The sequence below is a fragment of the Lissotriton vulgaris genome, chromosome 3_2, assembly GCF_964263255.1.
Source record: "Lissotriton vulgaris chromosome 3_2, aLisVul1.2, whole genome shotgun sequence".
NCBI lineage: Eukaryota > Metazoa > Chordata > Amphibia > Caudata > Salamandridae > Lissotriton > Lissotriton vulgaris.
In genome coordinates, this window is record NC_141690.1 from 47,880,068 (window position 1) to 47,907,393 (window position 27,326).

The following is a 27,326-nucleotide window of genomic DNA, read 5'->3' on the forward strand; positions in this document are numbered from 1 at the left end:
GGGAGTCCACCACTGGACATTGCAGTTTGCTTTGGCTTAGCGCGAGCACCACTTCCGCCAAGCCATGCAAAACTCTGGTCTGCTTCCAGTAAGTGAGAGCAGAAAATGCTCTTGCTTGCTCGAAGCAAAGCAGAATTGCTTTTGGACAGAGGAAGCTGCACGTTAGCAGCTCCCTCCTTGAAAAGCAATGCCAGCTCCTGCAGGATGCAGGGAGCAGACAGGGACGGCAGGGGCATTCAGGTTATTCCACAGTACCCAACTTGAAAAACCAGGGCACCCAGTACAAAGACCAGGTCCGTAAGCATTGGGTCCTCAGGCCCAAATCAGCATGGGAGGAGTGCAGCTTGAACCCCAACCTTTTAAAAAAAACTTTTAAAAAGGGGTAGGCCCCAGACAATGGGTTTCCTGGGGCCGAAATTGGGCCTTTGGGGGCCATGTGGCCACCCTGCCATTATTTTTAAAATAATAAAATAAATATAATGGCCAGGCATGGGAATGTGGTCCCGGGGCCAAAATCTGCCTTGGGAGGGGGACTGTGATGGCCCTCTCAACCGTTGAAAAAAGCCCTGGCTCATTGGAACGGGATCCCAAGGGAAGAAAATTGCCCAGAAAAGGGGTACATGCAGCCCCCCTCTTTTACATTTTTGGAGAAAAGCCTCCAGCCACTCATCGAAGGCCAAGCCCCCTTCACCACCACTCTGAAAATGCACCTCCTGGCACACTGCTGGTTGAGGGATGCTAAGGGTCCTTGTGGTCAAGGAACATCTTCTGTTACATCCAGTAAGTCCCAGGCAGCTGGATTAATGAAAGGACTTGGAGGTCATGCCCCCTTTCTCGACCACTCTGCAAATGCACCTCCTGGCATGCTGCTGGTTGGGTATCTAAATCCACTTTACTCCCAGTCCTAGTGGGCCTCAGGACTAAAGTTGACTTCTTCTCCCTATCAGTAATACTCCACAAGTGGTGGAGAGAGGGGGTATGGCATCCAACAACCTCTTAGTAATCCAGCCGTGTGGGACTTACTGTAGGTAACTTGAGGGGTAGTTGGCTCCTAAGGATCCTCAGGAGCCAAGGGGTCTTAATCCCCCAATGAGTAGCATGCATCTACTGCTCGCACCTCCTCCAGTAAGCTGTGTGGTACTTACTGGAGGTAACAGGAGGCTACATGACCCCCAATAACCCTCAAGATCCAAGGGGACTTCATCACCCAACTACTTCTGCGTCAGTAGGTACATTTGCAGAGTACTAGTAGTGCAGTAGGAGATATATTTTTGGAGTGGATGAGAAAGGGAGCGTGGCCTCTAACAACATCTCAGCAATCCTACTGTGTGGGACTAACTGGAAAGAACAGGAGGAGTAGTTGGCCCCCAAGGACATCCTCAGGGCCCAAATACCCCTCCTTATTTAACTCTAGGAAATCCCTCACAGCGGCATTGCTAAGAGGTCTTCAGAGGGCACGCCCCATTTCTCCAATGCTTTGTAAACCTGGCTGTTGGCGCACCACTGGTTAGAGCATGAAGTCCCCTTTACAACTGAGGTACCTTGGGGGCCAAGAAGCACTTTTAAAGTCGCCTGTAAGTCCTACACAGTGGGATTCCTGAGAGCTGGTTGAAGACCCATCCCCCTTTCTCCACTACTCTGCAGAGGCCATTAGTACTTAAAAGCTAGAGAAATTCACTGAAAAAGACAACGGTTCCAGGGAGGTTATATTTATGAATTAGCATTTAACAAACCTTTGAAGTTCACTGAAAAAAACAAAGGCTACAGGTGTGTTAAAGTTAGGAAATGGAATAAAAAAAACAAAGAAATTGACTGAAAAAACGAAGGTTACAGGGACGTTATAGTTAGGCTCAGGTTTCACTCGAACAAAACCAGTGAAATTTAGCAATTATGGTAAGCTGTGCTAACTATATCTCACCCCCGCAATGCACTGCTCATGAACTCACATACTACTTCAATCGTGACATGGGCAGTAATACACAGCTCATGAGACCACCGATGACATCTCAAATGGAATTTCAATTAATTTCTAAGTTTTTTTTTAAAATTCCATTTCATAACTGTAAAGCCCCTGATTCCTTTGTATTTTTCAGGGTATTTCTATTTATAGTTTTTATAAAGCACTCTGTCACCAATTGGTATCCCGGAGCTGCCGAACCCGGTAAGAGGTAGTGCATGAGAAAAATAAGCGATCGCACAACAGAACAATATGCGGTGTTACAGGGAATGGATGACTCAGTATAGTTACGCGAGAAACAGTGAGGTATTGAGTACTTTCCTAAACTTTAACAAGTAAGTCATAGCTCTTATAGAGGAAGGAAGAGAGATCCAGATTTTAGAAGCCCGGACCATAATTGTTCTACCACCTTGCCTACATTTCCAGAACTTAGGCTCACAAAACAAGTTAGCGGATGCAGAACAAAGAGATCTGTTAGGAACATATCTACTCAACCTCTTTTGCAAAGGTACATTGAATAGCCCATGAAAGGCTTTGAAGGCCAGGCACAGAGACTTAAACTGGATTCTCTTCTTAAGTGGCAGCCAGTGATGCTCCTTTAGCACCAGTGATGCAGAGGTTCTCCAAGATCTGTTCAACGCTAGTTTGGTGGCTACAATCTGCACCCTTGACAGGTAGCAAGAGATAATCAGATGTGTCCAATAGAAGAGAATTGCAATAGTCTAAGTGAATAAGAACCACACTACGGATGATCAAGGCTCTAGAAGAGGATGGGTGCAACTATAGGATTTTGCAAAGAGTTTTCAGGAGTGCTTTATTTACATGGCTTTCCATGCTAAGTTTATTATCAAAGGTGACTCTCAGGTTCTGAACTGTGCTGACACTAGCAACAGGACCCTTGAACAATATAGGTGAGATATTGGAGGAAAGAGCCTCAGGACTTATGTGAGTCTTATAGACGTTAAATAAGATTGGGCTGATGGCAGAGCCCTGTGGTATTCCCTGATTCCCTTGACCTGGGAGCGATAAGGGGGAAGAACCACTGCTTGATTTCTATTCTGGAGGAATGAATGGAACCATTGCAAAGCAGTTCCACATACTAAAATAGGCTCCAGTTGAGCTAAAAGGACGTCATTGAAACAGTGTCAAAAGCGGCCTAGAGGTCTTATGGAATCTGTGCCACTGAATGCCCTTCGTTGACTCACATTCTTAGCTCGTTTATAGCCTTTATCAAAACTGATTTAGTGCAATGTCCAGGCCTAAATCCAAACTGTTCCACCTCCAATTAGTTACTGTTTTCAAAATAATGAATGAGGAGCCTGCTGACATCGCGTTCCACAATTTTTGCCGGAAAGGGCAAAAGTGAAATGGGTTCTGTAGTTTCTCATAACACCTGGATCAAGAGATGAATTTTTCAAAATAGGCATAACTATGGCATTTTTTCAATGAAAGTGGCACTGTTCCTGATTGCAGGGAATAATTGCAAATTGACTGTAACACAGGAAACAAGGTTTCTGCATGTTCCTTCCAGATTCTAACTGGAAGGACATCCAGGGATGAGCCAGATGTGTTAGCCTTGGGTATACAGTAAAACCTTTCATCAAAGCCATATAGCTTGCCTGTCACTGGTTGGGACACCATGTTGGATGAATTTACATCTAAACTGTTCATCTGATCTTTTATGGCAGCCTTTGCTGAAATAGAGGAATGTATGCCTCCTAAGATTGTAGTTATACTATCCTCAAAATACTTTGCCAGGTTAATATAAAGGCCTTGTGAAGGTATAATAGCTTGGCTCAAACATGCAGGGTTAGCCATTTCCCTCATAATATCAAACACCTTCTTGGTGCTATTTGGGGCAGGTAGAATGGCTTTAGCATAAAGGTCCACTTTGGCCTTTCAATAATGCCTAACTTATAATCATACAGAGCTTCCTTAAGAGGAATTGTGTCCTCTTCCTATAAGCAGTGTGCCATTTCCTTTCAAGTTTTTTGCATTACTTTTTGATCGTCCTCAGTTGATCATTGAACTAGGGGGTTGACATTATAGGATCAGATTTTATTTCCTTTAAAGGAATGTGCCGGTCTAAGATCTCAGAGATACAACTTTCTAAAAAGGAGAACTTGTCTTCCTCAGAATACCCTGTATCCTCACTCAGAAAGTGAAGCAATATTCTGAAAACAGGGCCCCTTCAGTCTAATCCAGGCTCTGCCAAAACGTTTTCTGACCTGATATCCTTTAGCTTTGTGAGCCTTTCTGCATAGAAGTGAAAATGCCACCAAAGAGTGGTCAGTCCAGCAGCAAGGTGTACTAATATAATATGGCCTCTCTCATGGGCTGGAGATGATCCAAACTAAAAGAACTACACAAACCCAACAAGTCTCCCAAAGCTGGAGTAGGATGTGTCCACCCAGAAATTAGAATCACTCTATATAACAAAATTAGAATGAGTTAGTGATATTGCTGAATATATCTAGAGGGGACAGAAGGTATGAGCAGGAAGGCTCAGGAGGTTGGTAGCATAACATTCCAGAACAGAGACAGCTTTCCCCATCCCTAAGAGAGAATCCTAATAGGTCAGGCCCAGCCAGGTCACCAAGATTAAGTGGGACAAAGTTTCACTTCTCTTTGAAAATAATTCCCAAACCTTCCCGTCCTATCCTTTTGCAGTTTATGGAACATTTTATACCCCCTTGGACAAGCAAAACCCAAATCAATCAGCATATCAGGAGAAGTCCAAGTTTTCATCAAATGTAAATTGTAATGTAAATTGATACTTGTATAGCGAACTACTCACCGCAAGGGTCTCAAGGCGTTTGTACGAATACCGCTGGGGAACCCAACCTGGCTTTCCCTGTGAGGCATCCACTCCTGGGTACCCCCAAGGTGGAGGCCAGGCATCCTTACCGTTGTGGGGGCTCGTTGTGGAGATTCAGCAAGCTATTGCCCAGAGTTGCAGAGTGGGACTCCATGACTGGAATAGGCACCGAGGCGAGAATTATCAGGTCCGTGGAATTTTGAGCCCAAGACCCACCGAGGCGGGGAATTGAACCCTGGGCCCGGGCTAGACCTCTGCATCAGGGTCTGCCATCCCTGATGACATCATCCTTGTGAAAGAGTGGCAGACCTCCTCTCCGCGTAATATAACCTTTGATACACCCATTCAAAAATAGAAACTAAAAATTTCAAAAATACTGAGCTACCGATACCACTTACCAACAAGCTATTCAGTAATTTCACCATCTACATACACATCCACTCATTCACCAACAGTTCTATATAGCCACTTATACATGTATTCACTCATATGTACTCATACTCTTATACATCCTGTTACACATCGACACTCATCCATAGACTTACTCACACACATACTCACACATGCAAATACACTATGAAACATCAATTTATTTGCATATACAGCATATACACACAGCACTACACTTACTTTTACAGATGCCCGCTAACAGTGGACAACAATCCCCATTATTTCAAAGTAAATAACTCCAGTTTCCAGTAAACTGAACATTGTTATGATAGCAGGTTGGACTACCTTTCAAAACTCAGTCCAAATTAGGCGCATCTTGTTTACAAGAGCAATGCAATTGTATGTGTCTACAAATTAAGGAGTGATCTGGTACTATTGTGCAATCCTCGCCATTCACATAGACTTCTTTGACCTCCCTCAGGCACCTATATGTAAATGGTAATAACCAAGCTTCATGGACATAAGTGCTGCCTAAACATCAATATCTGCCTATAGCATAGTATTTCATGCAAACCTCAAACTTAAACAGGTTAAAAAATAACGTTATGATACTGTGGATAGGTCACACACCTGAATTGGATCTCCAATGACTGACAGCTTCTAACAATTCTCATAACGCACCCTGTGCTCTGATTTGACAGTGAGGGAGTGATCGCACCATAGTTTGTACTGCTAATCATTCTCAGCATACACTACGAATACGGTTTGACGTTACGCGTCACATCAAAGCTTCCGTCTGACGTCATGTACGGCGCCCCGTACGCGAAACACGCAAATGTTTTTAATTGTTTAAAAACATATATTTATGTATTTAATGAACATACTAACAAAAGACTTAATCTAGGATATTATGAAATCATTTTTTTTAACTTTTAAAAATCCTATATTACTTCTATATTGTATGACTGGAGTTGCGTGGCCCTCCGCCTGCTGCCCTACACTTCACCACACCCAGACCCGGTTCATGAGCACGCGTGATCGTCACCACAAAACCATTACCACGCATATCGCTTTACCACACATGCTTTTACAACTAGTATGTATTTAACACACATAATAAACGCATAAGCTTAATACATTTTTTTTCTTGACGAACATGCGTTGGCTTACGTCCTTCAAATTAGTTTCTAGGTATACGTGTGACCAAGTCTGATAAAATCGGAGGCCATGGACAAACACCGTGGTATCTGCAGCAGGAAATCTCTTCGATCACAGAGAAAATATGAGCAGGGTAAAATGAAAGTAACAGGTATAATAAAAATAATGGAGGAAAACTACTAAAATGGCGGTTGAACGGAGTATGTAATCAACGTTTGGCGCCTCGACACTACATTTCAAATAAATATACATACAATATATTTATTAATATATTACAAAAGTATCGCACCGGATGACAACCACGACCCGGGAAAAGAAAGCAGCAAATTTAATACCTAAAATCAGGAGAGGTTTACTTGGAGAACTTGAAGAAAAAGAAAAAAAGTGCACTTGCAAACAAGGTTGCGCATGCGTAGAAAGTACAACCGATGCAGAAAAAAACCCAGAAAGTTTTACATACTGTCATACAAATATGGCTCTAAAAATTGCCCCCGAAATTTGCCACCCGAGAGCTAATGAATAAAACAGACTTCTAATTTTTTTTCCCTTTTCCACCGCGTACAAGTACCATACGCCGCGATTTTTTATTTAAAAAAAAATAAAGAATTGACCCTAAAAATCCATGTATGACCCCCTGAGCAAGCCTATAGGGTCAGAATGTTTCTACCCTGCCCCTTTCCTTATTTCTCAACTTTGTTAAATTAATAAAACACATTTTGTTCTGTGCCCTGCATCGCATTTTGCGATGCAGTGCGTGCCACGAAATTCGTTTTATTAATTAAATTGTTTACTTAACTGCAATCATCCAGATTACGTTGTTTATCAACCCCGACCCTTCCTCTCCCCTGCCTCGCCTGCCTGTCCCACCGCAACTCCCTCCACGGGCCAAGGCTGTCGTAACGTCACATAGAAAAAGGAAAGCCACTTTTACACTACCAGGAAAACACAACAGTATATGGCCCACATTTCCATTGTAGTGATTTCTTAGTTGCAGGTCTAGTTGTCAGATCGACACACACACTCCCTCATGGCTGGTATACACCCACACCACACCCATTCAGCGCATCCGTCACTACACACGTGACCCTGTCTATAAAAAAGACGGAGCGCACGTGTTGTATGCCATTTTAGAGTTGTTGCCAAAGCACCGAACAAGAGGCCCACTACTACATGCGTCATGCGTAGCCTATTTGGTCACTGAGTTAGTGGTGCCCGAAGCACTGAGCGGGTGAGGAACCTGCGATGATGATGATGGGAGCACGAGTATATTGTTAGCCATACAGATATCAAGACTCAGCACCCTATATGAGACTTCTATGTTGGAGATCGTGACTACATCATGAAGAAAGTGTCGTTTCCACAAAAAGTGAGCAGTGAGACTTGAGTACGCTTCATAAAGAGTCAAAGGGTTATAGCTGACTACATACAAAAATGCGACTTAATATTTTAGACAAACGCACTTTTATATAATGTATTAATTTACATGTTTAATTTTTTTCCCAATAGCAGTAACGTTTTTATAATCGCTGAAATGTACGGAATATATTCACAATACAAACAGGAACATATTATCAAAGACCGCTGTTAAAATTATCGCTGTTTTATCAGCAGGAAGTGCCCCGAAAATGGCGAGAATGGACTTGATCATATGGCCTTGTTATTTCCCATAGAAGCCCATGTTAACACCAGAGCATGGGCTTCTATGCAAATTAACAAGGACGTATTATCAAGCCCATTATCGCCGTTTTATCTGCACTTTCATGCCGATAAAACGGTGATAAATTTATCACTGGTCCTTGATAATATGCCCCCTGATTCGTAGAAATATGACAATGAACGACTATAAAAGCGCAATGTTATCTAACTGCAAGTTAATATAGCAACAATTACAAATCATAACATCTTTCTTTTAATTTCTTTTAGATGTACGACTTCACAATGGATTATGTAACAAGGTCGACGGCAATAGCACTAGGTGAGCAAAGAACCTTGTTTCTAAAACAACAAAAAGTTATCTGTAAAAGGAGACAATCTATAGTAGGCAGCAGGCCCGCAAATCACAAATTGGCCTAACGAGGCTTCAGCTAGGATGACATACCTTCCTGCACCCACACACAGTCGTACCCGAGTACGTCACAAGTCTTTTAAAGACATTTTGCTTGTTAATTAGGCTTACAGCCCCTGCAGCTCCACTCTTCTTTTTCCTTGAACTTAAACCCCACCCCCGAATATTTTGACTGTGGTTGCGCCTCTGCCTTCTGGTACCCCCCCCCTGTCATCTCTGTCTCCCATGTTTTAATGTCCTTTTTTCTCTTTCTTACTCTCTCACATTGTTTCTCTTTATTTTTAAAGTTGTGGACGCTACTATCTCCACTCTGCTGTATACAACCTTATCTGAATTGAAGTAGTTAACTGTCTTGATTTCAGTGAAGGCTTCTTCCACACGTAGAGACCCATGTTTCAATCCCCCCCATGGCACTAGGTGACAATGAATTTTGGGGCATATTATCAAGGACCAGTGTTAACATTATCGCCGTTTTATCAGCAGGAAACTGCTGATAAAACGGCGATAATGTGCTTGATAATACGCCCTTGTTAATTCCAATAGAAGACTATGTTAACACAAGATCATGGGCTTCTATGGGAATTAACAAGGGTGTATTATCAAGCCCATTATCGCCATTTTATCGGCTGGTTGCTGCCAATAAAACGGCGATAATTCTATCAAAGGTCCTTGATAATATGCCACTTTGTTTCCGAAACAACAACAAATTATTTGTGAAAGGAGAGACTAGGTAGTCTGCAGCACCTTCACTGTGTAGAAATGTATAATTACCTCTGAGCACTGAGAATACATAGGTTACAACAGTCTGACAAACAGATCTACAAGCTTATTAATCCACTTTTCTGTCACTTTTAACTTGGGGAAAGTGATGCAAAGAGCTTGTAAATCTGCGTCTGACTTTTGAAGAAAAACTCTCAACTCAATGGGCTGCAACAGTCTAAGTACAGAATATTGAGAACCCACATTAAAATTCACTTTTGACATTAGTTTCGCAACTCAGTTTACAATGATTAATCAAAATGTCCTTTTGTTTCCTTCACCAAACATCCTTCAGAAGCAATCACGGCCTGTCGAGCAACAGCAATGGAATGGTCTGCAACGTATTCAATATACTTTGACGTATAGAAGCAGAGTTGAAGTCAAGTGGTGAACTCCGGTGGCCGCACTGTTTATACAAGGTGAGCACAGCAGCCTACATATACAATGCCTTTACTGCAAACCATTAGAATTAAGTCTTCATCTTTACAATCCTGTTGTGCCACTTTTGCATCAGTAACGCAGTAGGTACTTCCATATAGACACCACTTGAACGCACAACTATAACAAGTGACCTGTACCAGACACACGGCACTGGTAAAACTGTAGTGTTACCTTTATTTCTAATAGGAGAGAATGCGTAGTGTGCAGCAGCTTCTCTGTAAAATCAATATTTTCCTCCAAACAGTGACAACAGATATGTTAAAACAGTCTGACAAACAGATCTACAAGCTTATTACGTCACTTTTGTGTCACTTTTAACAAGGGAAAACTGACGCAAGGAGCTTGTAAATCTACGTCTGACTTTTTACAAAAAAATCTCAACTCCAGACTCTGCGAGACAGTTTTAATGTTGTTTTCTCTCTCTCACTCTCTGTGACATAATTTCTCTTTCTCACTTAAACTTATAGACACTGCTGTCTGCTTGGACGTGTAGAAGATCAGCCAAACTGAAGTTGTGAACTCAACTGTCTTAAGTGTTTGGCCACAGTGCTTATACAACGGTAAGCACAGAGGCCTAGATCTACAAAGCCGTCATTGCAAACCATTAGAAATAAGTTGGCATATTTACAATCCCGTTGTGCCACTTGTGCGTCAATAACGGAGTTGGCACTTCCATATAGACACCACTTAAATGCGCCAAGTCAAATGTACTAGGCACACTGCACTCCTAAAACCGTAGTGTTACCTTTATTTCTGAAAGGAGAGAATGCGTAGTGTGCAGCAGCTTCTCTGTGTAAAATCAATAATTTCCTCCGAGCAGTAACAACAGATATGTTACGACAGTCTGACAAACAGATCTACAAGCTTATTACGCCACTTTTGTGTCACTTTTAACATGGGAAAAGTGACGCAAGGAGCTTGTAAATCTACATCTGACTTTTCAAGAAAAAAGCTCAACTCCAGACTCTGTGAGACAGTTTTAATGTTGTTTTCTATCTCTTTCTCTCTCTCACTCTCACTCTCTGTGACATAATTTCTCTTTCTCTCTTAAGCTTATGGACACTGCTGCCTGCTTGGACGTGAAGAAGAATTGTTGAAAACAAATTGTGAATTCCACTGTCTGAAGTGTTTGGCCGCAGTGTTTATACAACGGTAAGCACAGAGGCCTAGATCTACAAACCCTTCATTGCAATGCATTAGAAATAAGTCTGCATCTTTACAATCCCGTTGTGCCACTTTTCTGTCAGTAACGCAGTAGGCACTTCCATGTAGACATCACTGAAAAGTGAATTGTACCAGGCACACTGCACACGTAAAACCGTAGAGTTACCTTGACTTGTAATGCTTCAACTCATTTACTCACATCTACATAATTCTAAATTCTAATTTAAATATTGTTTTTTAAAGTTATTTTTGTAGTTGTTTCTAATATAGTTATAATTAAGTTTTGTTAACAGTTATTGTTTTAATTAAAGTTAATAAAAAAAATTACATACTACTTTTATTTTGTGGGGGGGGTATGACGGTCCACAATAAAAATAATGTTGCAATACTATAGTAAGATGTTCAAGACTAGGATTAAAAAGTACTGAGTTATATTTCCTTTTGATAGACTACAATTAAGAAAAGAAATCAAAATAATACTTAACAATGTGTACCACAGTTACAAACCTCATGCAACATTTTCCCGTGCAAACCTACCCCCTACAAAATTAAATGTGTGCGCCTCAATGAAGACCCTCAAACCACGGAAACAATGACCCCACACAAATTTCTATATTGTATGAGGGGCTCCGTTGCCCTCTGCCTACTGCCTTGCAGTCCACGACGCCCAGACCCAATTGCTGCACTGTCCATTGGGAGGAAACAGCCATTACAACGAAGTCATAACCACGCATGATCGTCACCACGAAGCCATTAGCACGCATACATTTACCACGCATGATAAAGGCATAATCATAATAATGTCTTTCTGTTGATGAACACGCATTCTAATGGCTGTGGCTTATGTGCTTCAATTTAGTTTGTAGGTATATGTGTGACCAAGTCTGATAACATCTGAGGCCAAGGACAAATACTGTTGTGTCTGTGGCAAGAAATCTCATCAATCACAGAGAAAATAGGAGGACGGTAAAATGAAAGTAACAGAGATAATAACAATAATGGTGATAAACTACTAAAATGGCGGTGGACGGAGTACGTAATCAACGTTTGGCGCCTCGGCACTTAGGGGCATATTATCAAGGGGGTTTATCTCCGCTTTTTTGGTTTTAAAAGCCAAGAAAGTGGAGATAAAATTATCTCCTTATTACCTAGCTGTCGCTAACACCAGTTAGCGACAGCTAGTAGGAGATAGCGACCATCTTGGGCCCTGCTTTGCATGTCAGTGATATTTATCACTAATTACATGCAAAGTGGGCGTGCCAAGATGTTAGCGACTGGAAACAGTCGCTAACATCGCTATCTCCTATTACCAACTTTTGGAGATATTCTCGCTAAGCGTGAATATCTCTAAAAGTTAACACCTGCCCCTGAGCAGTTCTTAGCCATGTTATCCAATGGTTGGTGGATAACATGGCTAAGAGCATTAGCTCGGTAATGCATGAATATTGCTCGGACGATTTTTATCGCTTAGGAGATAAACCTTGATGATAGCAAGGTTCCTAAGTGATCAAAATCACCGCAGCTAAACCAACATAGCGATAATTATCGCTAGTTGTTGGTAATATGCCCCTTAGTTTCAAATAAATATAGATGATTATTATTATATTACAAAAGTACAGCAGCCCATGACACACACGACCCGGGAAAGAAAGTGGCAAATTTAATAACTGAACTAAAGAAAGGTTTACTTGTTGAACTTGAACAAAAAGAAAAAAACGTGGGCTTGTAAACGAAGCTGCACATCCGTACAGAGTACAACTGCTGCACAAAAAAAACTAAAAGTTTTACATACTATCATAGAAATATAGCTCTTTTTTTAACCAGTGAATTTAGGGGCATATTATCAAGGACCGGTGTTAAAATTATCACTGTTTTATCGGCATGAATCTTCCGATAAAATGGGCTTGATAATACAACCTTGTTATTTCCCATAGAAGCCCATGTTAACACCAGAACATCGGCTTCTATGAGAATTAACAAGGGCGTATTATCAAGCCCATTATCGCCATTTTATCTGCAGTTTCATGCCGATAAAACGGCGATAATTTTATCACCGGTCCTTGATAATATGCCCCCTGGTTCTCAAAAAGAACTGTTTTTTTCTGTTAGCCCCAATGCCCCCACACTACCAGACTACTTCAGCGCCTTACCAATCTGCTTTCCTACTTCAAAGAGAGAGCAGATTAACTTGCTTTCTCTTTCAAAAAGAAAAAAATGGTTTGCTATGGTAATCTGGGAGCAGCGTCGGGGCGACGGTACTGCCCTACCATCACAAACAGCAGTGTCCCGGGAGTATGCACCCCGACACACTGCAAGTGCCAGCCCTGGGAAATGGTCCTACCCAGCACCATCAATGGTTCCACTAAAGGGGCCGTGCGACGCCCTCCCAACATTAATAAAAAAAACAGACAGTGCAGGTACCCGGAGCTGGAAGGTCCTTTTACATATTACTGCCCCAGAAAGGGGGCGTTCCCCGTGACGTGTGCGGGGAGAGAGGGAGGGAGAGCTCAAAATATATATATGTTTTAAAAAGACCCAAGGGGTTCCGCTCCCCGAGACTGCAGGGAGGAACACCGTAACCCCACCCGCATACTTCAAAATAAAACCAGAGGAGTGCCGTTCCCCAATACTCGGGGCACCTTACAAGCCCCCCATTATGGAAAAAAATTGCCCCCGTAATTTACCCCCACAGGACCTAATGAATAAAACAGACTTCTAGTTTTTTTCACCTTTTCCACCGCGTACGAGTACCACACGAGTACCCCACAATTTAGTATTTAAAAAAATTTGAGCCGTAAGATCTTTGTACCACCCCCTGATCAACCTATAGGGTCAGAATGCTTCTACCCTGCCCCCTTTCCTTATTTCTCAACTTTATTTTACTGTTTTCTTGTGACTTGGTTTTCGCGACAAACAAGATGGCTGCCAACACTTCCTGGTTTGGAGTGTTGACAGCAATCGGCATGCAGCTCGTAATTGTACGGATTTCGGTACGCGAACGCCATGTTTTTTTTATTTAAAAAAAAACAAAATAGAGTCTAAACATCCATGTGCAACCCCCTGAGCAAGCCTAGAGGGTCAGAATGTTTCTACCCTGCCCCCTTTCCTTATTTCTCAACTTTGTTTTACTGTTTTCTTGTGACTCGGTTCTACTGAGGCACAAGATGGCCACCAACACTTCCTGGTTTCAAGTGTTGACAGACAGTTGGCAGCCAATCAGCATGCAGCTTGCGCTTGTACTTGAACGGATCTCTGTCCGCGTGTAGAAATCTGTCTCTAGATATCGCTATGATTTTACTTGTAATTTTCTCAGAAACTACTGAATGGATATACACCATTTAATAAAAAGCACAGTCTACTAACCAAACTCTACCTCTCTGCCAAATTTGCTGTAATTCCGTTCCGCCGTTCAGGCTGTAGCCCTGGCTAAAGGTCCCTATTGAAAATTGCATGGGAAAAAGAAGTTTTGGGACCCCCTTTTTTTCCCGGCCCCCACTTGACGACTCACCCCCAAACTTTCAGGGTAGGAGTGAAACCAAGCAGGCCATTTTCTTGGAGATATTTGCAAAGATTCGTCCACCTGCGCCAAAGTTATTCTAAATAGAATGTTGTGTATTTCCTATGGAAACTAGGCCCTCGTACATGCCCCGGGAACCGCCACATTCCTGGGGCAGTAATATTTAAAAATAGGGGGTTCGGTGACTGCACGGACCTCCCAGCCCCGGGGATTACCACTTTTGGGGGTTTTAAATGTTGGGAGTGGGTCGCGTGGTCTCCGTCCTGGAGCTCTTGATGGCTCTGGGGACCATCATCTCTCAGTCCCGAATCCTGCAGTGCCCCGGGGTGTCTACCCCCGGGACTCTGCTGTTTGGTATGGTAGGGCGGGAGCGTTGCGGCTCCCACTTTAGCACAGGAAACCGGTTTCCTATTTGAAAGAGAGAGCAAGTTAAGCTGCTGTGTCTTTCAAGTAGGAAAGCAGATTGCTTTTCGTTAGAGAGAGTAGCATATAAACTGCTCTCTCTGACAAAGCAATGCCGGCTCTCGAAGGACGCGGTGAGCCGGCTGGGACTGTGGCAGTATTGGTGTTCCCTACACGGTCCCTAATGATATTTTTTGAGTCCTAGGGAATGGGTTCCTTTGCAGCTCCTTAAACATTTGTACATTTCATTTCTGTAAAATCCTTTTTTTATGTTGGGGAACAGAGTATTCCTCTAGTGACTTTGTCATCCATGTATGTTTTTTACTTTTTCTTTATTTGAATTCCGTTTTATTTGCAGTTCAAGTTCAAGTTCCAAAATTTGTATAGCGCACTACTCACCCAGAGGGTCTCAAGGCGCTTGAGGTAGGGAGGTGATTTACTTATTGAATATCCAAGTTTTTAGTTGCTTTCTGAAGGAGAGGTGGTTCTGTGTAAGGCAGAGGTGGGTGGGGAGAGAGTTCCAGGTTTTGGCCGCTAAGTAGGAGAAGGATCTTCCACCCATGGTGGATCTGTGGATGTGCGGAATAGCGGTGAGGGCTTGATTGGACGATCGTAGTTGTCAGGAGGGGGTGTAGAAGGATAGTCACGTGTTGATGCATTCAGGTCCTAGGTTGTAGAGGGCTTTGTGAGCGTGGGTGAGGAGACAAAACGTTATTCTCTTGTTGACAGGTAGCCAATGGAGGTCTCTGAGGTGGCCAGAAATGTGGGATTGTCGAGGGATGTCCAATATGAGTCTGGCTGGGGCGTTTTGGATGCGTTGGAGTTTTTTCTGTAGTTTGGCTGTGGTTCCGGCGTAAAGGGTGTTTCCGTAATCCAGTCGGCTTGTGACCAGTGCGTGGGTGACCGTCTTTCTTGGTTCTGTGGGGATCCAACAGAAGATTTTTTTGAGCATGCGTAGGATGTTGAAGCATGATGATGAGACGGCGTGGACTTGTCTGGTCATCGAGAGGGAGGAGTCCAGGATGAAGCCCAGGTTACGTGCGTGGTCCACAGGTATGGGTGCGGTTCCCAGGGCCGGTGGCCACCATGAGTCGTCCCAGGCAGAGGGGGATGACCCTAAGATGAGGACTTCCGTTTTGTCCGAGTTTAATTTTAAACGGCTGTTCTTCATCCACTCGGCTAATTCTTTCATTCCATCGTGTAAGTTGGTTTTGGCGGTGTTTGGGTCTTTGGTGAGGGAGAGGATCAGCTGGGTGTCGTCTGCGTAGGAGATGATGTTGAGGTTGTGTTGGCGTGCGATGGATGTGAGGGGACTCATGTATACGTTGAAGAGGGTGGGACTGAGTGATGATCCTTGTGGTACGCCGCAGATGACTTCGGTGGCCTCTGATTTGAAAGGGGGGAGTCGGACTCTCTGGGTTCTTCCGGCGAGGAACGAGGTGATCCATTCCAGTGCTTTTCCTTGTATTCCGACGTTGCTGAGGCGTTGAATGAGGGTGCTGTGACAGACTGTGTCGAAGGCTGCGGAGAGGTCAAGTAAGATGAGGGCAACTGTTTCTCCGTTGTCCAGTAGTGTTCGAATGTCGTCTGTTGCTGCGATGAGGGCGGTCTCGGTGCTGTGTTTGGCTCGGAAGCCGGATTGTGAAGGGTCGAGGGATTTGTTGGATTCAAGGAAGGCGGCGAGCTGACTGTTGACGGCTTTCTCAATGACTTTGGCAGGGAATGGGAGGAGCGAGATGGGGCCGTAGTTCTTAAGTTTGGTGGGGTCTGCTGTGGGTTTCTTCAGAAGGGCGCTGAGTTCGGCATGTTTCCAGTTTTCTGGGAAGGTAGCGGAGTTGAAGGAACAGTTGATGACATCGCGGTGATGGGGTGCGATGATAGAGTCTGCTTTGTTGAAAATGTGGTGGGGACATGGGTTGGTTGGCGATCCTGAGTTGATGGAGTTCATCGGGCGGATGGTGTCTTCGGTGGTGATTGGGTTCCAGGCGCAGAGGTTGTTAGAGTGCGGTTTAGGTTCGGAGGTGGGTGGAGTGGACTGGTCTTCGGACTGGTTTTCAAAGCTGTTATGTATTTCGGCGATTTTGTTGAGGTATGTTTCTACCTCTTTTAAGAATGAGTTCCACAGCGTAGCGTCCGTTGCAGTGTTTTTAGCTTTTTCGTTCTTTTGCTTACTTACTGGTTTGTGTTCAAGATTCGGTGTTCTATATGTGTAGCTTTCCTTTGTGTATCTTTTGTGCAGCCTTCTTTTGTGTATGTTTTTTAATCTGAGTTTTTTTATTCAGTGCTTCATCCAGTGTTCTGAATATAGCAGTACATGTGTAGAAATGTACTTTACTCCTTTTCTTTGCTTCCCTCCACCCTAATTGACAACGTAATGGGGTGAGTCAAAGCATGGCACTGGTGTCGTCACTGTTTTAAGTTTGCAACACAGTAGGTAGGATAAATAAATAAAGCACTTGACACAATGCTTTTGTGACACTATTTATTGTATTTAATTTTCAAATGTTGAAATATATATATATATATATATATGCAGGTAAATCCCTCCTCAACAGAAGAAAGAAGCGGCAGCCCAGAGGGAAAGTGTAAGGAGGGGCTTTATTAAAATAATACGAGTCTGGTGGCGGCGAATGCATTTCGGCGCATTAGCGTTCCACAGCGCCCAACACCTGACAGAAAGCCAACCAGCCGCTCGTTGATAATGGCGCATATATATATATATATATATATATATATATATATATATATATATATATATATATATATATATATATATATATATATATATGCACCGAAGGCTTTGTAACAAACACATGCCCACAGGAGGTGGGTATGGTAGCAAAAAAAATCGGAAATAATGAAAACAGGCCTCAGGTGTGCTGTTTATGCCCATGAGGAAGGGGCCTTTGGCCTTGAAACGCATCGGGCGGAGAAAATGTAATGGCGCTGCATGCAAGCAAGCTGCATAATCAAGCTGGAGGGCAGAGCATTGTCGAGTGCTCTTTCAATGCTTCAGGGCAATTTGTGAATTCTTATCTACACACGGCAGCCCGGCCGTGGAAAGAGAGCCATCATTAGCTGTTAGGACATCAATCATCAGCTATGTGAGGCTGAAGCTCTGAACTAATCAGAACTGAAATCAGCACAGTGCTCCATATGCGTGGAAAGCAGGCTTTCATGCAGAGTGACTCACTAAGTGGAGACAATGGACTTTTAAACATAAACGCATGCATGAACTTACTTAAAGTGAAGTACTTACCTGCATTCAGGAACACCATGCCCCATAATGCACCGAACGCTTTGTAACAAACACAAGCAGCGTGGAGGCGCCTTTGACGCGCCGAAGACAAGCCAAAGACCTGCCCGTCTGCGCCCGTCCACGCCAGGACGCGGCCAGGGGCCATGGCGGTCTCACCAATTTCCCTGCTTGTCCCGCTCCCTGCCAGGATTACCTATTCAGCTCAGGTAATTAGGGATCTACAGACAGTTGATTGTCATGGAGATTCTATCCTTGTAGTAGAAGGGCCTTTCACATGCCTATACAGCAAATCCCAGTTCACTACTCTGAAGGGAGAAAGTCCTGAAAGATGTGTGAAAACCCATACACCCTTTTACAAAACATCCAAAATTGCGGGTCACAAAAACATCCTCTGCAATGTACGCTCCCTACCTAAGCATACCTCTGAAATATGGGACCTTATCTCCACTAATGAGCCTGACTACTGTTTCATGACTGAAACGTGGCTTAAACCCTATTCCACACCCTCCATTACATTGGCCATTCCTTCAGGATATAAAATGATCAGGTTAGACAGACCTAAGAAAATAGGTGGAGGAATTGCTATTGTTCATAAAAATAATATCAACTGCTCTGTTTTGGCAGAACTCTGCACTCCAGACATTGAATTGCTGATTTTTAAAACTATTCATTCCACCAAACAAACCAGATTAGGTGCCCTGGTTTATCGTCCCCCTGGACCTAGCTCTAACTTTGTCAACATACTGCTGGAAAATCTTGCGCCATATGTTCAAAAAGACAAAGAATTCCTGCTAATAGGTGACTTCAACCTCCACAGTGAACTCACAAAGAAGCAGAAGCATTTCTCAATGATCTCTCTCTGCTAGGTCTCGAACCACACAATGTGGGCCCAACTCACGTGGCCGGACACACCCTAGACCTTATAATCACTAACTTCCCCAGTGTTACATGCCTTCCCCCTACACAGGTCAGCTGGACTGACCATTTTATTCTTGAGTTTAATACTCCTTACCCAGTAACCACTATTCTCAAATCTACCAATATCTCTAAAGTACGGCGGCAATGGCACAAAGTTAATGAGACCTCCTTTGCAGAGAAATTTGTTCAACCCTTCCATATGATTCCTGAAGATATCAACAAAGCTATTGATATATTCAGCAAAGTCACTAAAACTGTCATAGATGAGATAGCCCCCTTAAAACAATTTAGACCCCGACCAGCCAAAAAACAAGAGATCTGGTTCTCTGAAGAGCTCAGGAATCTAAAGAAAACAGCCAGGAAATTAGAAAAGATCTGGAGATCTACCCATCTTGTAACAGATAGGAGACATTACTGGGACGCTTTAAGTATATATCATAAAGCTATGAGAACGGCGCGAAAAACCCATATTACCACCCTTATTACGGCTGCAGACAACTCCCCCAGAGTATTATACCAGGTCCTGCACTCCTTTACCAATCCTACAGTATGTGAGAGTCCAGACACTTCTTCACAATTACTTTGTGATAATATATCTCGATTTTTCTCTAACAAAATAGATCTCATCTATGCGAAAATAGTCAACTCCAACAACAAGTTGACTACCAATGCAGTCTCTATCTTTCAGGATTCAGAGCTTGATAGCGGCCCCCATACCTTAGACCTCTTCCCCCCTATTACTCCCAAAGAGGTGTCTCTGCTTATGATGCAGATTAAAAGTGGAAGTCCTGATGACATCATCCCGGCAAGACTCATGCCCACCTTGCTCGGAATTTTATCTCCCACCATCGAAAAACTTGTCAACTTATCCCTCTGTACAGGCTCTGTCCCCAAACAGTGGAAACAGGCCTTAGTTAGGCCAATCAGGAAGAATACCACAACTCCGTGGACTGATCTATCAAATCTCAGACCAATCTCGTTGCTAGCATTCCTGGGAAAGCTCACTGAGAAATATGTTAATCGTCATCTATCCTGCTACATTGAAAAAGCTGGCGGCCTAGACTACTCCCAATCTGGGTTTAGGCCGAAACACAGTACAGAGTCCACCCTCCTGTCTGTTACTGACGACCTGCATATGTTTCAGGAAAAGGCTACTCGGTAATTTTAGTGTTATTAGACCTGTCAGCAGCGTTCGACACCGTGTCACACAACATCCTTATTGACCGGTTGTCGAACGTAGGGATTAAGAACAAGGCCCTTGCTTGGCTAAGGAGTTTTCTTACCGATCGCACCCAGACTGTCACCATGGGTGAATATCGATCAACTGAGGTAGAGATCACGAAAGGGGTGCCACAGGGCTCCTGTTTGAGCCCAACACTCTTTAACATCTATGTGGCACCCCTGGCAAGAGTGATGCGCAAATTTGGTTCCATCCCCGTGTCATATGCGGATGACACGCAGCTCCTCTTCCCCTTTCAAAATCTCACCACAGAAATAAGAAACTCCTTCTCCGCTGGCATGGAAGCCGTCGCACAGTGGATGTCCACCAACTTCCTACAGTGCAATGTCAACAAGACGGAAGTAATGCTGTTTGGAGATGCCAAATTACTGTGGACCCCAGACTGGTGGCCATCTGATCTTGGTACTGTTCCGGAGCCCAAACAGATCGTCAAAAATCTGGGGATTCGCCTTGATCATGACCTTTCCCTCAAACAGCACAGTAACATGGTAGCCGGCTCATGCTTTCACACCATCAGCATGATGCGTAGAATTTTTCCCCTGTTACCGGATTCCTTCAGAAAAACCCTAGTGCAAGCTCTTATACTGAGTCGCATCGACTACTGTAACGGATTGCTCCTCTCTGCTAATGAAGGAGTTCTGGACAGGCTCCAGGTGGTCCAGAATGCGGCAGCTCGCCTTGTCCTAAACGCCCCCCCTAGAACAGCATCAAAACCTCTACTACAGAAACTACATTGGTTGAGCATTCGACAAAGGGCCAAGTTTAAGATATGTTGCATTATCCATAAATGCTTAAACGGACATGGCCCCACTTACCTGGAGCAGAAATTCACCCCCTACACTCCCTCCAGATCCTTCAGATCTAGCGAAAATTTTTTGTTGGCAGTACCTTGTGTAAAAAAAAACAGACACGGAAGGAAAGCTTTATCTGTTGCAGGGCCCACACTGTGGAACAAACTTCCTCTGGCCCTTAAGCTCTGCACAGATCACTTAAAATTCAGGAAACAACTAAAAACTCTGCTGTTCACTGACAAAATCTAGTCCCTGCCCCTTCATCTGCATAAATATTGAAATTCTATTTGGTATCACAGCGCAGAGATACTCCGGTTGGAGTCGATTCCAGCGCTATAGAAACTCATAAATAAATAAATAAATAAATAAGACCACAGGAGGTGGGTATGGTAACAAATAAAACTGGAAATAATGAAAGCAGGCCTCGGGGTGCTGTTTATGCCCATGAGGAAGGGGCCTTTGGCCTGGAAACGCCTTGGGCGGAGAAAATGTAACGGCGCTGCATACAAGCAAGCTGCATAATCAAGCTGGAGGGCAGAGCATTGTCGAGTGCTCTTTCAATGCTTCAGGGCAATTTGTGAATTCATATATATATATACATATATATATATATATTACCTACTGGCGGTCGGCAGTAGATATATATAGTTAGGACCTAGTTTCCATTGGAAATCCGCAACATTCTATTTGGAATAACTTTGGCGTCGATTGAGGAATTTGCGTGCAATTTTCCAAAATTTTGGCCAGCTCAGTTCTGCTCCTTCCCTGAAAGTTTTGGGGGGATTCGTCAAGCGGGCTGAAAAAAAAGGGGGTCCCAAAACGTGTTTTCCCCATGCTAATTTCCATAGGCCGTTTAGACACGGCTACAGCCCGAACCGCTGAACGGAATTACACCAAACTTGGCAAAATTGTAGGGACTGGTACGCAGAAGTGCCTTTTGTTTAAATGGTGTAAATCCCACCAGTAGTTCCTGAGAAAATCAAAAGAGAAAATATATATATCTATAGCTGCATGCTGATTGGCTGCCAATGTCTGTCAACAATCCAAACCTGAAAGTGTTGGCAGCCATCTTGTGCCTCGGTAGACTGGGGCACAGGAAAGCAGAAAAACAAAGGTGAAAAACATGCAAAGGAAGCAGAGTAGAAGCACCCTTGGCCTGCTCAGGGAGTCCCACAAGGACCCCCCAGGCCCAAAAAAAAAAAAAAAAAAATTTAAATCACGGGGTACGCGTACATGATAGCACCTCATTAAAAAGCATTGCAGTTAATAGAAGGTTTTAAGACTTGTTACATTATAAATCATTTGTTGATGGTACCATACTCATTTAAGGAATTGTGGTGTGTCCTAAAGTGATTTTACCATGTGAAAAAGCCTTCTGCTGGGAAATCATGAATCATGTTTGAAAGAAAACTATTATCTAATGCTTTTCCCACAGTGGTTTGGATGGGGATCTATAAGTTGAACTGAAAGGATATTTTCTGTAAATTCACATTATGTTTCTCAGTCATGTGAGAATGAAGTCTGACATTCTCAGTAAAACATGTACATCCAACAAGGACAGAGACTGTCAGTTGATTCCTTTGTGTTCTACTGTAGCCTCCTAGAGTGTTCTAAAGAACAACTAGAGCGCTAACAGTCCTACTTATTACAAAGGTATGGAACACCTGAAGCCATCTTGATTGGAATAAAGTGGTAACTCTTAAAACATTTCATTTAAAAAGGAACAAAATGAGGGGGTATATTTTGCCATAGAAAGTATGATTAGTGCTGCAAAAAGAAAAATTAGGGCACATTTTGAGTGACTTCTCAAATCCTCTTCTATTTCATTAAAAAATTCTGACATGCAGTCTCCCAAGATGGCCACCAGAGACAAAAGAGCCCAAATGTAGCCCAAATATCACCCAGATGTAGCCAAAGTATAGCCCAATGACAGAATGTCCCAGAGTGTTCTAAAGAACAACTAGAGTGCAAACAGTCTTACTTATGACAAAAGTATGGCACACCAGAAGCCATCTTGAATGCAATGAAGTAGTAGGTCTGAAAACATTTAATTTAAAAAGGAACCAAAAGAGGGGGTTAATTTTGCCATAGAAAGTATGATTAGTGCTGCAGAAAGAAAAAATTGCGGTACAAAAGGGGGTGGTGATGGACGGAGCATCTAAATCAATCAAACACTCACACCTAGTCAAAAGATCTGGGTTTAATCCATCACCATTCTTTAGCCCACTCTGCCACCCCAGTTCAGACATGGCTATATGCAAATCAGTCTGACCCTGTGCCTCATGGGAACAGTCCAGCCCGAACTGCCAAGCCATGTCTTCCCTGGACCGGAAAAAAGCTTCCGAGGACCGGTTTCTGCCATTCCAGCCGTCTTCAGCCCGGCTTGCTTGATTCCAGTGGCAGAGTGAGCAAGGGACTCACGTCTGAGCATACCCTGCCACACTTATGGCGGCCAAAAGCGGTACAAAAGGGGGAGTTGATGGACGGAGCATGTGAATCAATCAAACACTCACACCCAGTCAAAAGATTTGGGTTTAATCCATCACCGTTCTTTAGCCCACTCTGCCACCCCAGTTCAGACATGACGATATGGAAATCAGCCTGACCCTGTGCCTCATGGGAACAGTCCAGCCCGAACTGCCAAGGCCTGTCTTCCCTGGACCGGAAACAAGCTTCCGAGGACCGGTTTCTGGCATTCCAGCCGTCTTCAGCCCGGCTTGCTTGAATCCAGTGGCAAAGTGAGCAAGGGACTCACACCTGAGCATACCCTGCCACACTTATGGCGGCCAAAAGCAGTACAAAATGGGGTGGTGATGGATGGAGCATCTGAATCAATCAAACTCTCACACCCAGTCAAAATATCTGGGTTTAATCCATCACCGTTCTTTAGTCCACTCTGCCACCCCAGTTCAGACATGGCTATATGCAAATTGGTATGACCCTGTGCCTCATGGGAACAGTCCAACCCGAACTGCCAAGCCATGATTAGTGCTTCAGAAAGAAAAATTAGGGCACTCAAATCCTCTTCTATTTCATTAAAAAAATTCTGACATGCAGACTGAAACATGCACTTTGAATACCAGCAGCAGACTTCCCTGGTGAGCAGTAGCTTTACTACAGTGATCTAATGAGCAACTAGAGTGCTAACATTCAGAATTCATGGCAAATGTGTGACACATATGAATGCCTTCTTGATGGAACCAAAGTAAACAAGCAATGAAAATGCAATAGATCTCGCCCTCGTTTAAGTTAAAGCCATTCTGTTTGTAATGAGGTTGCTTTTTATTAGTGTTTTTCAAACTTTCATGTAAATAACATGCATATGTATGCATAAATGTAAATGTATGCATGCATTTATATTTGGATTTATATAAATATGCAGATTATATATGTTTATGTATGTATGTATATATATATATACACACATACATATATATAAATGCATATGCATATATATGCATATATATATATGTGTATGTGTGTGTGTGTAGAGAGAGGTAGAGAGGTAGAGAGGTAGAGGTAGAGAGGTACAGGCAGAGAGGTAGAGGTAGAGAGGTAGAGACTAGTAGGGAGAGGTAGAGAGGTAGAGAGTAGAGAGTGAGTAATAGAGAGTAGAGAGTGAGTAGTAGAGAGTAGCACGGAGCAGTAGAGAGAGTAGCAGAGAGTGAGTAGTAGAGAGTAGTAGAGTGAGTAATAGAGAGTAATAGAGAGCAGTAGAGATGGAGTAGTAGAGAGTGAGTAGTAGAGAGTAGCAGAGAGTGAGTAGTAGAGAGTGAGTAGTAAAGAGTAGTAGAGAGTGAGTAGTTGAGTGAGTAGTAGAGAGTGAGTAGTAGAAAGTAGTAGAGAGAGAGTAGTAGAGAGTGAGTAGTAGAGAGTAGTAGAGAGTGAGTAGTAGAGTGAGTAGTAGAGTGAGTAGTAGAGAGTAAGTAGTAGAGAGTAGTAGAGAGAGAGTAGTAGAGAGAGAGTAGTAGGAAGTGAGTAGTAGAGAGTAGAGAGTAGTAGAGAGTGAGTAGTAGAGAGTAGTATATAGTGAGTAGTAGGGAGTGAGTAGTAGAGAGAGAGTAGTAGAGAGTACTAGAATAGTAGAGAATGAGTAGTTGAGAGTGAGTATTAGAGAGTAGTGGAGTAGTAGAGAGTGAGTAGTAGAGAGTAGTGGAGAATGTTCCAAAGTTTGGCAGAGCACCACTTGCACAACAAGTCCAATCAAATCATATCAGTTGGAGTCCTTATTGCATCTTGGTGTATTTTCAAATGCTTTTATTTTCCTTAAGTTTATGTACCACAGCCAGCCGACGCGTTTCGTTCTGTACAACAGAACTTCTTCAGGGCGTTCTTATTTCCTTCAAGTTATGTCGGTATCCTTTTGTCATACAACTAGATATTTCTACCAAATGTTAGACGAGACGTAAGTACATTCTTATTCAAAGTGACTAGGTATCAATTTTACCCACACAATTCGGGCAGACTTGAGTAATTTATAGCATCCTCAAAGTCAGTCTTTCAAAAATTCCAAAGTATAGGACATGATAATCCAAATCCAAATGTTTCTCAAGAAAAGTCATTTTCAATCGTTCGGAATATCGACGTTTGGGCAGATATGACCCATATACACACTCATCAAACAACTTTTATAACATGTAGTCTTAACCTCATATACCTACTGAATAAACTATTCACACATTATTTGGCAATCACACACCCCCCACTAAACCACATAGACATTCATTTACCCATATAAATACTAAGTTAGGAAACCAACAACAAATATAGTCTTTAACATAGCAATTAAGACAAAGCAATAAAGACTTTCACACAGTTTAGTAACCACACATTATATATAGTGAGACTCTACAAATTAGTCAAGGACACAATCAATGACACTGTTACTAAATCCACCATCCACACATTTATATTTATATATCCACTCATTCTTCAATGCAAAGTAGTGCATTTATAATACATATTTAAATATCAAAGCAAACCACATTCACTGAATGATGTCATCAGTGATGTCACTGACCATGTCATGAATGATGTAATGTGTGACATCATCAGCAGTGGATTGCGGGTGCGCAAGTTATAGTGAGTACAACTAACTATAACAGGGGAAGTTCAATGGTTTTGTATGAGTAAAATGTCCAGCTAACTATCATATATATATGTATTTATATATACGTGCTCGGACGTGCGCGGACCTTCGCGTGCGCGAGCTGCATGCTGATTGGCTGCCAATGTCTGTCAACACTCCAAAACATAAATTGTTGGCAGCCATCTTGTGCCTCGGTAGACTGAGGCAGAAGAAAGCAGAAAAACAAATGTGTAGAGCTCAAAAAGGGGGCAGGGTAGAAGCACCCTGACCCCCTAGGCCTGCTCAGGGGGTCCTACTAGAACCCCCCAAGGCAAAACAAATAAAAAAATAAAATAAACAAATCGCGGGGTGCGTATGCATATGGTACGCGGACGGTGCGTGTACCTTTCCTAGAAAGCTGCATGCTTATTGGCTGTCAACACTCCAAACCAGGAAGTGTTGGCAGCCATCTTGTGATCATTAGACTGAGGCACCAGAAAGCAGAAAAACAAATGTGTAGAACACAAAAGGGGGCAGGGTATAAAGTTCCTGACCCCCTAGGCCTGTTAAGGTGGTCCCACAAAGACCCCCAAGGCCATTTTTTTTTAAAAACTCAGTATGTTTTTTAAAAAAATACCCCCCAGGGGGACCAAATCGTGGGGGCATAGTAATAAAGAAGTGTGGGGGGTGCCCAATCCATCCCACACTGCCCCGGGGACTACCGCCTTCTGGGGCAAAGCAACACAGCCCCCTGGCGCATACTGGAGGCTCCTAGTGGGCTAGTTGGCCCCCAGGGACCACCAGTATGCAAGGGGAATTAGTTTCCCCTCTTCAAACATTCACGGGGCTGCGTTGCAAAGAGGTGTAAAAAAGGGTGTGGCCTCATTACACCTCTCTGCAATGCAGCCCCCTGGCGCATACTGGAGGCTCCTGTGGAGCTAGTTGGCCCCCAGGAACCCCCAGTATGCAAGGGGATTAGTTCCCCCTCTGCAAACTCGCCAGGGGGCTGCATTGCAGAGAGGTGTAACAAGGGGCAAAGCCTCATTTCACCTCTGTGCAATGCAGCCCCCTGGCGCATACTGGAGGTTCCAGGTGGGCCAATTGGCCCCTAGGGGCCCCCAGTATACAAGTTGAATTAATTCCCCCTCTTCAAACATGCACGAGGCTGCGTTGCAGAGAGATGTAAAAAAGGGTGTGGCCTCATTACACCTCTCTGCAAAGCAGCCCCCGGGCGCATACTGCATGTTCAAGGTGGGCTAGTTGGCCCCCAGGGACCCCCAGTATGCAAGGGTAATTAGTTCCCCCTCTGCAAACACGCCCGGGGGCTGCGTTGCTAAGAGATGTAAAAAGGGGCGTGGCTTCATTACACCTCTCTGCAA